The 13,449-nt window shown below is 50.1% G+C and overlaps 1 protein-coding gene across 4 annotated transcripts in view; it reads left to right on the top strand.

Annotated features, from left to right (window-relative positions):
* trpn1 (transient receptor potential cation channel, subfamily N, member 1) overlaps positions 1-13,449 on the top strand; it is a 466,288-nt gene that overhangs the window by 349,051 nt on the left and 103,788 nt on the right. The window lies entirely within an intron of this gene.

Below are 13,449 nucleotides of genomic sequence, written 5' to 3' on the forward strand. Positions count from 1 at the left end.
CTGTCTCTATCAATTTGTAGCCTCTTTGGGCTCAATTATATCCTGCTCATTCGGCAGGTTGGAAGGCATGTAAAATCCAGCCCCTGGCGTGCCTACTGCCAACCCGCCTGTCCCTGTCCCCACCACAATTATGCCTTGATGAGGATGGCATCAGGTGGCCTTCCTGCCAATTGAGAACTTAAAGGGGGAAATTGATGCACTCTTAAGGGCCTTATCTAGCCTCCACTTCTATTTTACCGACCCCAAATGGATAGCCTGTCAGCTTTTACGGTGTCGGGCCAGGGTGGGTACCTCCTTTGGCAGTCTGCAATGCCAAAATGTTGCCCCCCTCCAAGCTAATACACCCGCTTCTACCCTCATTCCTGCCTCTTAAATACTCCCAGCCTCCTCAGCCCACTCATTGGGGTGTGCCAGCCTGGCCCCAGTGATACCCGGACTTGCCTGAAGTCCAACGTTGATTAGGAGCTGGCACAGTGACACAGTGGTTAGCACTGCTACTTCACAGTGTCATGCACCCAGGTTCGAGTCTGACCACGGGTGACTGTCTGTGTGGAGTTTACACATTCTTCCAGTGTCTGCGTCAGTTCCTTCTGGATGCTCCGGTTTCCTCCCACAATCCAAAGATGTGCAGGCCCGGTGGATTGGCCATGCTACATTGCCCCTAGATGAGGTTACGGGGATAAGGTGAGGGATTGGGTCTAGGTGTGGTTCTCTTGCAGAGGGTCAGTGCAGACTTGATGGGCTGAATGGCCTCCCTCTGCACTGTAAGGATTCCATGATTAGCTCCTGTATTCCCAGCATTGAACAGAATCAGATTGGTCTAGAGCTCTCGAAAGTGGGACTGGGGGGTAGGAGCCTCATCCTGAGCCAATTAATACCCAGCCAATAATACGGGGGGGGTCGGGGGGAGCAGATTACTTTCTTGTTGGTGGGGTGCTGACCGACCTTTCAGCCAGGGGTGCAGAGAGCACATCACCCAAGAGGAAATATACAGCGGGAGCTTAAACCCCGCTGCTCCAACCCGGGACGGACCCCAGTAGGTCCCTTGGCTTGGACGTGCATGCTGTAAGCTGCGACGGCAGCCTTTTTCTTTATTGTGATAAAAGGGTTTGGTGATGGAAGACCAGTCTTGGCGAAGTTATTACATTGGCGACGAGGAGCAAATAGTTTTTTTCCCCCAAGCAACCTTAAGCGTCGGAAAGAAGCGGCTTCTCCGCTAAGAAAAAAGTAGTGCCTTTCTTTGGTAAACTCTAACCCTATGGTGTTAACGGAAAAGACTGGGCCCAATACACAGAGAGCATGCGTTACTTCTCCCAGGCTAATAATATTGTGGGAGAAGAGAAGCAGAAAGTAATCTGACATGGACCCTGACATTCAGCGTGATAAAAAACCTGACTCACCCAGATGTCCCTGACTCAAAGACTTTTGGCGAGCTAGTAAACCCGGTGCGAAATCACTATGTACCTAAACCTTCTATCATCCTCCAGAGATACCGCTTTACCACGGCAGTGAGAACCCCGGGGTACTCTGTTACCGAATGTTTGACCAGATTGCGGAAACTGGCAGAAGATTGTGAATTCAGACCATCCCTTACCGAAATGTTGCAAGACAGATTGGAATAAAAAATCTGACAACTGAAAAAAGTTATTGTCCGTAACCAGCCTGGATTTTAAAAAAAAACATTGAAATAGCTCTATCACTGGAAAATTTAGAGAACGGGGCATCAGACATAAATGTCCTGCGGTTAGGCAGAGGGGCCTCATGTAAAAGTGACCATTCCTCACCTGAAGGCACCTGTGTAAATAGTCCATCACAATATCGGGGCTCAGCTCGCACCCTCTGGCAGTCAAGGAAAGATAATGACAGTCCTAAAGATGCTCGGGAACCCCTTCTGGAAGGCTGCAGGTGTCAGACGATGGACTATTGTAAGCACTGCCAAAGGACACAGTCAGGGCAAAGCTATAGGAATAGGTAAAATGGTACTAGTCAGGGAAGAAGCCAGGCCCAGTACAAGCTCACATCATGCAGGTATACCCACTTCCAGAAACAGGGGCAATGTAACTAAACCACATCATCACGACAAAGGTCGCCCCAATAATGGTGGAACTGCAGTTAAATGGTCATCCAATGAAAATGGAGGTGGTCACGGGAGCTGTGGACTCTGTCATTGGGGGGGGGGCAGACATATGCTCGCCTCCAAACTGGTATCCGACCTTATGTCTGGAAGACACGAGGCCCAGATTAGACACCTACACGGGAGAACCTTTGCGGATTAAGGGCATCACAATAGCTCAGTGACCTAGAGTCAGCAGTTAGCCTGACTCCCGCTCATCGTCGTGTGGGCCGAGGACCAAGCCTCCTGGAAAGAGATTGGCTCCAGCGAATCAGGCTGAACTGGCTGGAGATTTTCAGGCTGTGTGTGGGAGCACTGTATGAATTCATCAGCAAATACGTTGATGTCTTCCAGGGGGGCCTTGGAAAAATAAATGGAGCCAAAGCTAAAATTTATGTTGACCCAATACTTTTTGTTTATAAATTTAGAGTAACCCGATAATTTTTTTTTCCAATTAAGGGGCAATTTAAGGTGGCCAATTCACCTAACCTGTATATCTTTGGGTTGTGGGGATGAGACCCACATAGATACGGGGAGAATGTGCAAAACATCACATTGACAGCGACCTGGGTCCAGGATCGAACCCGGGCCCTCGGTGCCGTGAGGCAGCAGTACTGACCACTGCATCACCATGCTGCCCAATCGACCCCAATGCTACACCTAAATATCTTATGATGTGGAGATGCTGGCGTTGGACTGGGGTGAGCACAGTAAGAAGTCTTACAACACCAGCTTAAAGTCCAACAGGTTTGTTTCAAATCACTAGCTTTCGGAGCACTGCTCCTTCCTCAGGTGAATGAAGAGGTAGGTTCCAGAAACATATATATAGACAAGGTCAAAAATGCAAGACGATACTTTGAATGCGAGCATTTGCAGGTAATTAAGTTTTTACAGATCCAGAGAGAGGGGTAATCCCAGGTTAAAGAGGTGTGAGTTGTCTCAAGGCAGGACTGTTGGTAGGATTTCACAAACCCAGGCCAGATGGTGGGGGGGTGAATGTAATGCAACATGAATCCAAGGTCCTGGTTGAGGCCGTACTCATGTGTGCGGAACTTGGCTATAAGTTTCTGTTCGGTGATTCTGCCTTGTCCTGAAGGCCGCCTTGGAGAACGCTTACCCAAAGATCAGAGGCTGAATGCCCTTGACTGCTGAAGTGTTCCCCGACTGGAAGGGAATATTCCTGCCTGGCGATTGTCACGCGATGTCCGTTCATCCGTTGTCTGCCCGTACTCTACGTGCCCCATGGAGAGATCAATCGGGTCATCCCTACGGGTCTCATGAGGGTTATAACATACCTCCCCCCCCTGAAGTCCGTAAGTCCCTCTGTTGTAGGGAGGGGAAGAGGTTGTCTTCTTCACTTTGTCGCGGATGCACCTCTGGCTGTTGTGGGGCTCGGTCAGGGGGCGTGTAGCGTGTCAGCAAATGTCATTTTCACGTTGATTGTATGGTGGGGCACCATCGGGGACCGTTCCCTGGTGAGGCCATCATCTGAAAACTCAGATGTCTGAGTCACCATGTCAGATCCTGCATCCTCCACTTCAAACATCTCAGTGTAGGGGCCTCGAGAGGGTGATGTCCCAGGCCCCTTGTGCCAATCTGGTGGGGCTGGAAGACGGTTCCTCCGGTAGTGTTTGTCCTGATGCTGGCTCCCTGCTCCGGATGTGACCAAGGTGCTTCCGCACCGTCCGTTCTTGCGTTTCTATCGGGCAAGATACTGGCCCGGTCTGCTTCATCCCAGTCCCTGCAGTCCACCGGGCACCGTATCCAAAGTTTCGGACTTTTACTGCGTCTCCCGGTCGGAAACCGCTGTCCTGCGTCCGTATGCTTCAGTGCTGCCTCTGGAGGTCTTCCCTCCTTTCTACTTTCCCGCTAATATCGGGAACATTAGGCTAATATCGGGAACATTAGCTAAGGCAGGTTCTGAACCTCCAACCCATCAACAGTTCAGTCGGTGCCATTCCATTCATAACGTGGTGGGGTCCGGTAGCTGAACAGAACGTGCGCCAGCCTCATCTCACAGATCCTATGGCCTTTTTCCTCATAGCCTTCTTGAAAGTCTGCACTGCTCATTCAGCCAGGCCTTTTGAGGAAGGGTGGTATGCACCTGTCCAGATGTGCTTTACTCCGTTTGTCTTCATGAAGCGTCCAAACTCCTCGCTATTGAATCGGATACTGTGGTGCCTGGCTAATATCTTGGGGACTGAACGAGAGTCATAGCTGCTCGATGGTGGCCTTTAAAGTGGTGGACAGAATTCAGTGGACGTCTAGCTATTTGGAATGGGTGTCCAATATTAACAAGAGCATCGAGCCTTGAAAAGGTCCAGCAAAATCTGTGTGTAGGTACCCCTAAGGCCAGGCTGGCCATTTCCATGGGTGGAGTGGTGAGGCTGATGGGAGCTTCTGATGCTTCTGGCATGTGATGCATCGCTGGGCCAGTTGCTCGACCTCACCATCCAGGCCAGGCTGCCATATATAGCTCCTGGCTCCCATTTTCATCTTTGATATCCACTGTGTAGATCTTGGAGTATGGCCTATCTGTCCTGGCTTGGGATCACAATGCAAGCTCCCCACATTCCTCGTAAGGGGTGAGGACTTTGATACCCGGTGCCATGCCGCCCATCTGAGCCCTCTCCCATCTGTTGTGGGCCAACTCTCCTGCGGGGACATAGAGGGGGCATCGGTTGCTGCATGCTTGGTTCATCGTGGGGTGGGGGGAGAATGAGCGGGATGGAGAGTATGGGGCGGGGTGAGGCGGCCGGCGAGTGTGGCACTGCTGGACATAGGTGGGCCGGGACACGGTACGGTGCTGGGCGAGGGCGGTGCCAGGCTCATGCTCGTGGGGAGAGGTGTGGGTGGCGGGCAGGCACGGTGACAGGGGACCGGTGCCAACCCACCTGTGCAGCCCGGTGGAGGTCGTTGATCTTCTGACGGCACTGGGTGCCGGTCAACCTGATGACTCTCCCCGAGCTGAGGGTAACCACCACTTCCTCCCAGGTGGCACTGGCTGCCATGTGGCTGACCCTCTGATCCCCTCGAGGGAACAGGGCATTCCTTCTGGTCTCAATTGTATCCAACAATCTGGTCAGGTCGGCATTCCCGAATCGTGGGGCTGGACACCTCGGTGGCATGGCTGTGAGCTGTGTGGGGTTTCCTCTGCGGGATCGGTTTAAGTACAACCCGCATATTGTTAGCGGGAGCTGGCGAGCGTGGTCCCGGCGAATCAGCCGGTGGGACAGTAATTTGCGGCGTGAAGCCCGTGGGGCCTGGTTAAGTGGACCAATTAACATTCGATACCGGTGACGGCCTCGTTGTGGCAAGTGTCGGGAAGCTTGCGGCAGTTCCTGCTCGCTTCCACACTTCAAATCTTTTCCATTAAATCACACCCCTTATCCGACTAAGAAAGATGAACTCAGTGTTGAGGATGGTATCATTCTTTGGACATCCCAGGTAGTTGTCCCTCACCCAGGGCAATGCCGATATTAATGGAACTACATAGTGGCCCCCCTGGGGTATCTAAATTGAGAAGCCCACCAGGAGCCCACTCTCGACTCAGACATCATGAATTTGGTGAAGCAGTGCAATTCATGCTGGAACAATTATATTATTCTATTATAGGACCACTCCTCACACAACAACAGGTATCCTCCAGAGGAACTGTTAAGGGGACAATGGCTTTGTACAAGATTAAGCTGTCGGTTCCCAAACCTGGTAGGGAGGCTGGAGTCCCAACAAGAGAATCAGAAAATAAATTACGACTCTGTGAGAACGAAAAGAATATTCAAGGTGAGTGATCTGGTCCATGTGAGGAACCTCAGAGATGGTTCCAGCCGGATCCCTGGAGTCATAATGGAGAAAACGGAACTAGTATCCTACAAAGTGAAGGTCCAGGATAAGGTCCTGAGAAAACACCTGGACCACCTCAGAGGTAGGGAGTATATCCCGAGCAATCCACACTACTGGCCATGGAGATGGCCACCGTTAGTATGGGGCTACAGCCGAAGAGAACCCTGTGTCACCTCGCTGAAAACGAGGACTCAGGTTCCGAGATGGAAGCAGTCCGGTGTTCCGATTGAAGCAGACCCTGAGGAGGAATCCGTGTCAGTGTCTCTTCGACGCTCCCTCCGGAAGTGAAGGTCTTCAAATCAGTTCACCAACTCCAGATCCAGTTCCACCCTCGTTGGACCTCAGACCGATTGCGAAGCGGCGGAAGAGATCTCCTAGCCGCAGCAGTACTGAGGGAGAAATGGACTTGAGGAGGGAGGATATTATGATGGTCATGAAGAATACTGGAGATTGTCAATAGATCTCCCCGTGGGCTTCATGGGATATTAGTTCCCCAATTAGGAATTGTACAGCAGGAGCTGAAAACCCACTGCTCCAATCAAGACCAGTATTCCCATAGGACCCCAGACTTGGACTTGTGTGCTGTAACCTGTGGCATTTTTGATTACTTTAATAAAAGGATTTGGCACTGGAAGACTAACCTTGGCGATGTTATTACATTGGCGACAAGGAGTAAACATTTTTTTAAATTACATTGCAAAAATCATGGAGAAAACATTATTGGATTCAAAATGACCAACCAGATCAAAGCTACTTAAAGTTTAATGCTAGCATTGGATTTCACGAGGGCTCCGCCAACAAGGGTGACATATGGCCTGAACCAAGTTGATGGGACACTCCTACTAAGTGGGGGTAATACCAATACACAGAATAAAACTGGAATGCTTTTAAAGCCGTCATTATACAAAAGCAAACCTTGTGAAATGAGGGCAAATGGTAAAACAAAGCGAAGCTGGTTAGCGGGTCAAATTCAAGGTGGTACGACTAGATGAGAAGGGGTGAACTGTTGCCCCTCTGTTCAACCTCTTCCGTTGGTCACGACAAAATTTTAACTTTTCACGCGGATGTGCCTCTAAGGATCCTACCAAACAAGATCTTCTTGAGTCAAAGAAAGAGCAAATTTATTAACCACTAGACCCAATGGGAAAAATAATAAAAGCACTGGTTTCTTGGATGCAGTCAGATGGAGATGATTGTAATTATTATGAGATCTCAGTTCGCAGGCAGATTTCTAGTAAAGTTATCTTTCAAACACTTCTTCAAAGAGAGGAGAGAAGGGGGAAGGGTGCCAGGGAACTTTTAGCCTGTCTCTTCTGCTGAAGTTTTTATTGAAATCTCTCTACAATGGCTGCAGCCTGACCTGAAATACTTCACCCATTATGTATTTCCAAGCGGGCTTGAGTTGGTCTACCTGTGGCAGCCATCATTTCAATATCCAGCACTTTGCATTTGAATGCCTCATCCTCAGACAGTTGTGAGTTTCGATGGGTGTCTGAATTATAAGAAACGTTTCCCTCTTCACACACCCCCGAGGGCGATTCGTTTGTTCTTCACCTTCACCTTTTTAGGTAGCTTCTACTGTCTCATTTCAAATTGCAAATCTTCCAGTCCGTTGAAAGTTGAAAAATGGCGGAATTCTCCGAGCCCCCGCCGGGTCAGAGAATCGCGGGCGGGCTGCGCGAATCGCGCCACGCCGCCCTGATGCCGGGACGAGATTCGCCGCAGAGCGGAGAATCGGTGCCACTGGGGCCGGCGTGGTCAGTGCGGCGCCGGTCGGGGTATGTGGCGACTCTCTGGCATGGGCCGGCATGCCGATTCTCCGTCACCGAAAAGCCGAGTCCCGCCGGTACCGTTCTAACGTCCTCTGAGCCGGCGGGACCTCGGCGATGAAGGTTCCGGGGGTGGCCTGTGGGGGGTGGGGAGGGGGGGGGCCCGACCCCGGAGGGTCGGAGAATCGGCGGGGGCTGGCGTGACTCCCGCCCCCGCCCTGTCCCGAATTCTCCGCAACCGGAGATTCGGCGGGGGCGGGAATCGCGCCCGCCGGTCTGCGGGAATCGCGCCGGTCGGCAGGGCCCCCCAGCAATTCTCCGGCCCGCGATGGGCCGAAGCCCCGCCGCTGTCAACCCTCTCCAGCTGACGTGGATTAAACCACCTACCTTACCGGCGAGAGCAGGCGGTGCGGGCGGGCACCGGGGTCCTGGGGGGGGGGCGCGGGGCGATCTGGCCCCGGGGGGGTGCCCCCACGGTGGCCTGGCCCGCGATCGGGGCCCACCGATCGGCGGGCGAGCCTGTGCCGTGGGGGCCCTCTTTTCCTTCCGCCTTCGCCATGGTCTCCACTATGGTGGAGGCGGAAGAGACCCCCTCCCCTGCGCATGCGCAGGGATGCCGTGAGCGGCCGCTGACGCTCCCGCGCATGCGTCGCCTGGCGAATTCTTTCGCCGCTGGCTGGCATGGCGCCAAAGGCCTTTCCCGCCAGCCGGCGGAGCGGAAACCACTCCGGCGCGGGCCTAGGTGAGGCCTTGGCCCCTAAAGGTTCAGAGAATTCCGCACCTTTGGGGTGGCCCGACGCCGGAGTGATCCGCGCCGTTTTTGACGCCAGGTAGCCGACATCGCGCCAGTTTGCGGAGAATCCCGGCCAGGGTCTTTTCTCAAGTATCTTATGAGTCAGAGAGCCATTAAGAAGCCTGTGAGACCTTGCAATTAAGCCATTGTCCATCGTGTTAAGAAGTTTGGGGGTATGGAAAGGGATAGTGCCAGGGGTATAGAGCATAGGGTGTCCTTATATGCCGATGACTTGTTATTATACATGTCGGAACCGAGTGTGTCAATAGGGGAAATACTGGGGCTGCTTCGTGTGTTTGGGTCTTTCTCGGGTACAAATTAAATCTAGACAAGAGTGAATATTTTGTGATGTCTCAGCCGGGGGTGTGGGCAGTAGTTGGGGGGGCTGCCATTCCGTAGGACAGGGACTCACTTTAGATACCTGGGGGTGCAAGTTGTTCAGGATTTGGGGGGGTGGGGGGTCTCCGTAGGTACGACATTTCTAGTTTGGTGCGGAGGGTGAAAGATGATCTGGCAAGATGGGATGATCTCTGGCAGGTCGGGTACAGGCGGTTAAAGTGAACGTGTTGCCGCGATTTCTGTTTATTTTCCAATGCCTGCCGAATTTTAAGAGTGATCTCTGAAGTGGTGCAGGTGAAACTGGACCCGGGCCCTCGGGAGGCCATATTCGGGGTGTCGGACCAGCCGGGGTGAAAACAGGTGCGGAGGCAGGTGTTGTCGCCTTCGCCTCATTGATCGCCCGAATGCGTATCCTGTTGGGATGGAGATCAATCTCTCCACCCTGCGCCCTGGGATGGTGGGGGGACCTGCTGGAATTCTTGACTGTTGAGCAGGTCAAATTTGTACTGAGGGGAAGGATGGAGGGGTTCCACAATTCATGGGCGTTATTCACTATGCACTTTCGAGAATTGGATTACATTGATCATTAGGGGGGGGGGGTTTAGGGAGTTGGGAGGAGGGGGACTGTTATGTGTTACGAAAAGAAAAGAAAATCTTTTATTGCCACAAGTATGAAGTTACTGTGAAAAGCCCCTAGTCGCCACATTCCGGCACCTGTTCGGGTAAGCTGGTACGGGAATTGAACCCACGCTGCTGGCCTTGTTCTGCTTCACAATCCAGCTGTCTAGCCCACTGAGCTAAACTAGCCCTAAATGGTGACCATGGGTGATTCCTGATTCCTTTTTGTTATTTTTTTAATGTTTAAAATTTTTTTTTAGATTACCCAATTCATTTTCTCTAATTAAGGGGCAATTTAGCGTGGCCAATCCACCTGCCCTGCACATCTTTTGGGTTGTGGGTGCGAAACCCGCGCACACATGGGGAGAATGTGCAAACTCCACACGGACAGTGACCCAGAGCCGGGATCGAACCTGGGACCTCGGCGCCGTGAGGCAGCAGTGCTACCCACTGCGCCACCGTGCTGCCCTGTTATTTGTTTATGTTAACATGCAGGCTAATGTTTGGGGGTTTGGTGGGAGGGTGGGATTGTTGTTATTGATATGAGGATTGACATTGCATTCGTTACTGATTATTGTTTATTGTTGGATGTAAATTTGGAAGTGTGGTAATACCAGGTATTGCAGTACCTGAGAGGTAGTTGACCATTGGCTAGACCTAGGAGTCTACCATTGGCTAACGTACATAGCTCCGCCCTGAGAGGCGGGGTATAAGAACCAATGCTGTCCCAGCAGCCTTCACTTTCTGTGTCGAAGCTGCTGGGTACAGTTCTAGCTGATTAAAGCCTATTAGTTATGAGTCACCTTGTCTCGAGAGTAATTGATTGTGCATCAGGAAGAAAATGTGGAAAAGGGGGAGAATAAAAATATTTATTAAAAAAAGAAGCCTGTGAGAAAATGGTTGGTCTGCGCCTCAATTTGCCTTTATACCTCTTGAGATTTGTACTTAACAAAAATCAACTGATCCAATCTTCATCTTAAAAACTTCAATTGATCAGTCTCTGCAGCCACTTGAGGGAAAGAGATTTCCGCTACCCTTTTGTGTGGAAAAATGCTCTATCTTGATCAGCTCTATTTTTAATATTGTGCTCCCCTGTTCTGCATCTAGCACCTTCGATTGGGAGGGATAGGAGGACAATAAGAATGTAAGCTACTCTGTCTCAAGAATTTTGAATCCCATTATCATTTTGATTTGACTACTGCTCGGCCTTTTGAACTCCAAAGAATACAAAACAAGTTTATTCAACCTTTTCTCACAATTTAGCTTTTTAAACTATGATATTGTTTTGGCAAACCTGCACAGTATCCTCTCCAAGGCTAACAGAGCTTTCCTGAGGTGTGGCGCACAAATCTGAGTGCAGTCTTTAACAGTATTTCCTTCCTTTTGAATTCAAGCTCCATTAGAGATAAAGGGTAACATCCGATTAGCCTTTTTCAACCTGTGCACTAGCTTTTAATAGTTTATCTACACGGACATCTAAGTCCCTTTGGTGTTCCACAACTCTACTCTTCAACCAGTAAATAAATATTTCTTGTTTTTCTCTGATCCAATGTTGACAATCTCAAACTCCCCCCTCCCCACCCCATTCAATTCTCACTTATCTCTTCTATGCGAAAGTGCATAACTTCATTTTAGTAATTTGACCTCAAATGACTCCAAAACGTGTGGCATTTCGGAACACAATCCCAGAAGAATGACAATCACACTTTTTTAAAAAATCCGTGATCAGTATGTGGTAGAAAATCAGAAAACATTAGTCTGTAACTTCTGAGCTGAACTCCAATACAGTTTAACTGGGTACCCCAAAAATGTTCAGCACCCCCATGAAAACTTCCCACCCCTACAGGACGTCCCTCCAGACCAATTTCCCACCAGCACCCGACCAAACCCAACCCCTGTCAAATCCCACCCTTTTACCTTATACACTTTACTTCTCCCTAGCTTAAAGTGTTTTAGGGGAGGTGGTAGCAGAGTGGTATTGTCAATGGATTAGTAAACCAGAGACCCAGAGTAATGCTCTGGGGACCCAGGTTCAAATCCGGTCACCGCAGCTGGTGAAATTTGAATTCAATAAAAATCTGGAATTAAAAAATGATGACCATGAAACCGTTGTTGATTAAAAACACACCTGATTCACTAATGCCCTTTAGGGGGGGAATTCTGCCGTCCTTACCTAGTCTGGCCTCCATGTGATTCCAGATCCACAGCAATGTAGTTGGCTCTTAACTTCCCCCTCAAGGGCAATTAGGGATGGACAGCAAATGCTGACCCAGCCAGTGATGGCACATTCCATGGACAAAGTAAAAATAAACCCTGGCCGGACATTTAAAATGGCCGTGTGAGCTGCCCTGCCCTGGGAGCATGCTGCACTGCACAGGTCTCAGCCTGAGTGAGAAGGTCAGGGAACATAGGATCTCCTGGATTTCCAGGGAAGTGCCTTCGAGCAGAGTGACAATCCGACTCAGTTGCCACTCCCTCAGTAATAATGGCCCATTTTTTACACTTTTAAGTTAAAATGAAGCCTAATTGCAACTGACTACTGGTGTATGCATTGTATCGAACAGTGACTAAGGATTTATATAACAATTCTTTGCTATAAACTAATCCTTGATTCATGTCGGCTTAGTTAATAATTAGATAAGTTAATGTAACAGCAAACTACCCAGCCTTCAGAACAGCTACCACAACACCACACAACCCTGCCATGGCAATCTCTGCAAGACGTGCCAGATCATCGACATGGACCATTACACGTGAGAACACCACCCACCAGGTACGCGGTACATACTTGTGCGCCTCGGCCAACGTTGTCTACCTCATACGCTGCAGGAAAGGATGTCCCGAAGCATGGTACATTGGCGAGACCATGCAGACACTACGACAACGAATGAATGGACATCGCGCGACAATCACCAAGCAGGAATGTTCCCTTCCAGTCGGGGAACACTTCAGCAGTCAAGGGCATTCGGCCTCTGATCTCCGGGTAAGCGTTCTCCAAGGCGGCCTTCAGGACGCGCGACAACGCAGAATCGGCGAGCAGAAACGTATAGCCAAGTTCCGCACACATGAGTGCGGCCTCAACTGGGACCTGGGATTCATGTCGCATTACATTCATCCCCTACCATCTGGCCTGGGCTTGCAAAATCCTACCAACTGTCCTGGCTTGAGACAATTCACACCTCTTTAACCTGGGGGTACCCCTATCTCTGGATCTGTAAAGACTTAATTAACTGCGAATGCTCACATTCTAAGCATTCTAATCTGTCTATATATATGTTTCTGGAACATACCTCTTCATTCACCTGAGGAAGGAGCAGTGCTCCGAAAGCTGGTGTTTGAAACAAACCTGTTGGACTTTAACCTGGTGTTGTAAGACGTCTTACTGTGCTCACCCCAGTCCAACGCCGGCATCGCCACATCATAGATAAGTTAATGGCAGTACTGCAAGATATGGTGTTCAGAATGTTCCACAGAAAATCTTTCCTATACCGTCAGCTGAAAGGACTCAGAATATAGTTAAGTATTTCAGGCAGTGATTTTCAGCCACATCTCTCTCGCTTTTGAAGGTGCTGTCATGTGAGGCCAATATTGTTCCTCGCTTCAAGATGAGGGATTGGAGATGGGGCCTGCTTGTGGTCCCGTACAAAACTGGGTGGTGAATTAAACCTTTGAGCTAAGGGGGGGATGTCACCTAACAGAAGTTTTATAAATCGATCAAGGAAATCTAATGGAACGTTGCCAGATAAATGAACCATTCCAGTGCATTTTACGAGCCTCTTTGCTGGCATGGAATGTAATATCGAAACTGGACCAGGCTTTCCTGATTCAATGGGGGCAATAATGACTTCTCCAGCATTTTACTTGTTCATTTGGGGTCACCAATGACAATACTGGATGATGTAACATCCAGTTAACATCGGGGATAACATAGACGCAGGGTAAAGCTCTTGTTCTGCACTAAAGTGCACTTCTGA

The sequence above is a fragment of the Scyliorhinus torazame genome, chromosome 11, assembly GCF_047496885.1.
Source record: "Scyliorhinus torazame isolate Kashiwa2021f chromosome 11, sScyTor2.1, whole genome shotgun sequence".
Classification (NCBI taxonomy): Eukaryota; Metazoa; Chordata; class Chondrichthyes; order Carcharhiniformes; family Scyliorhinidae; genus Scyliorhinus; species Scyliorhinus torazame.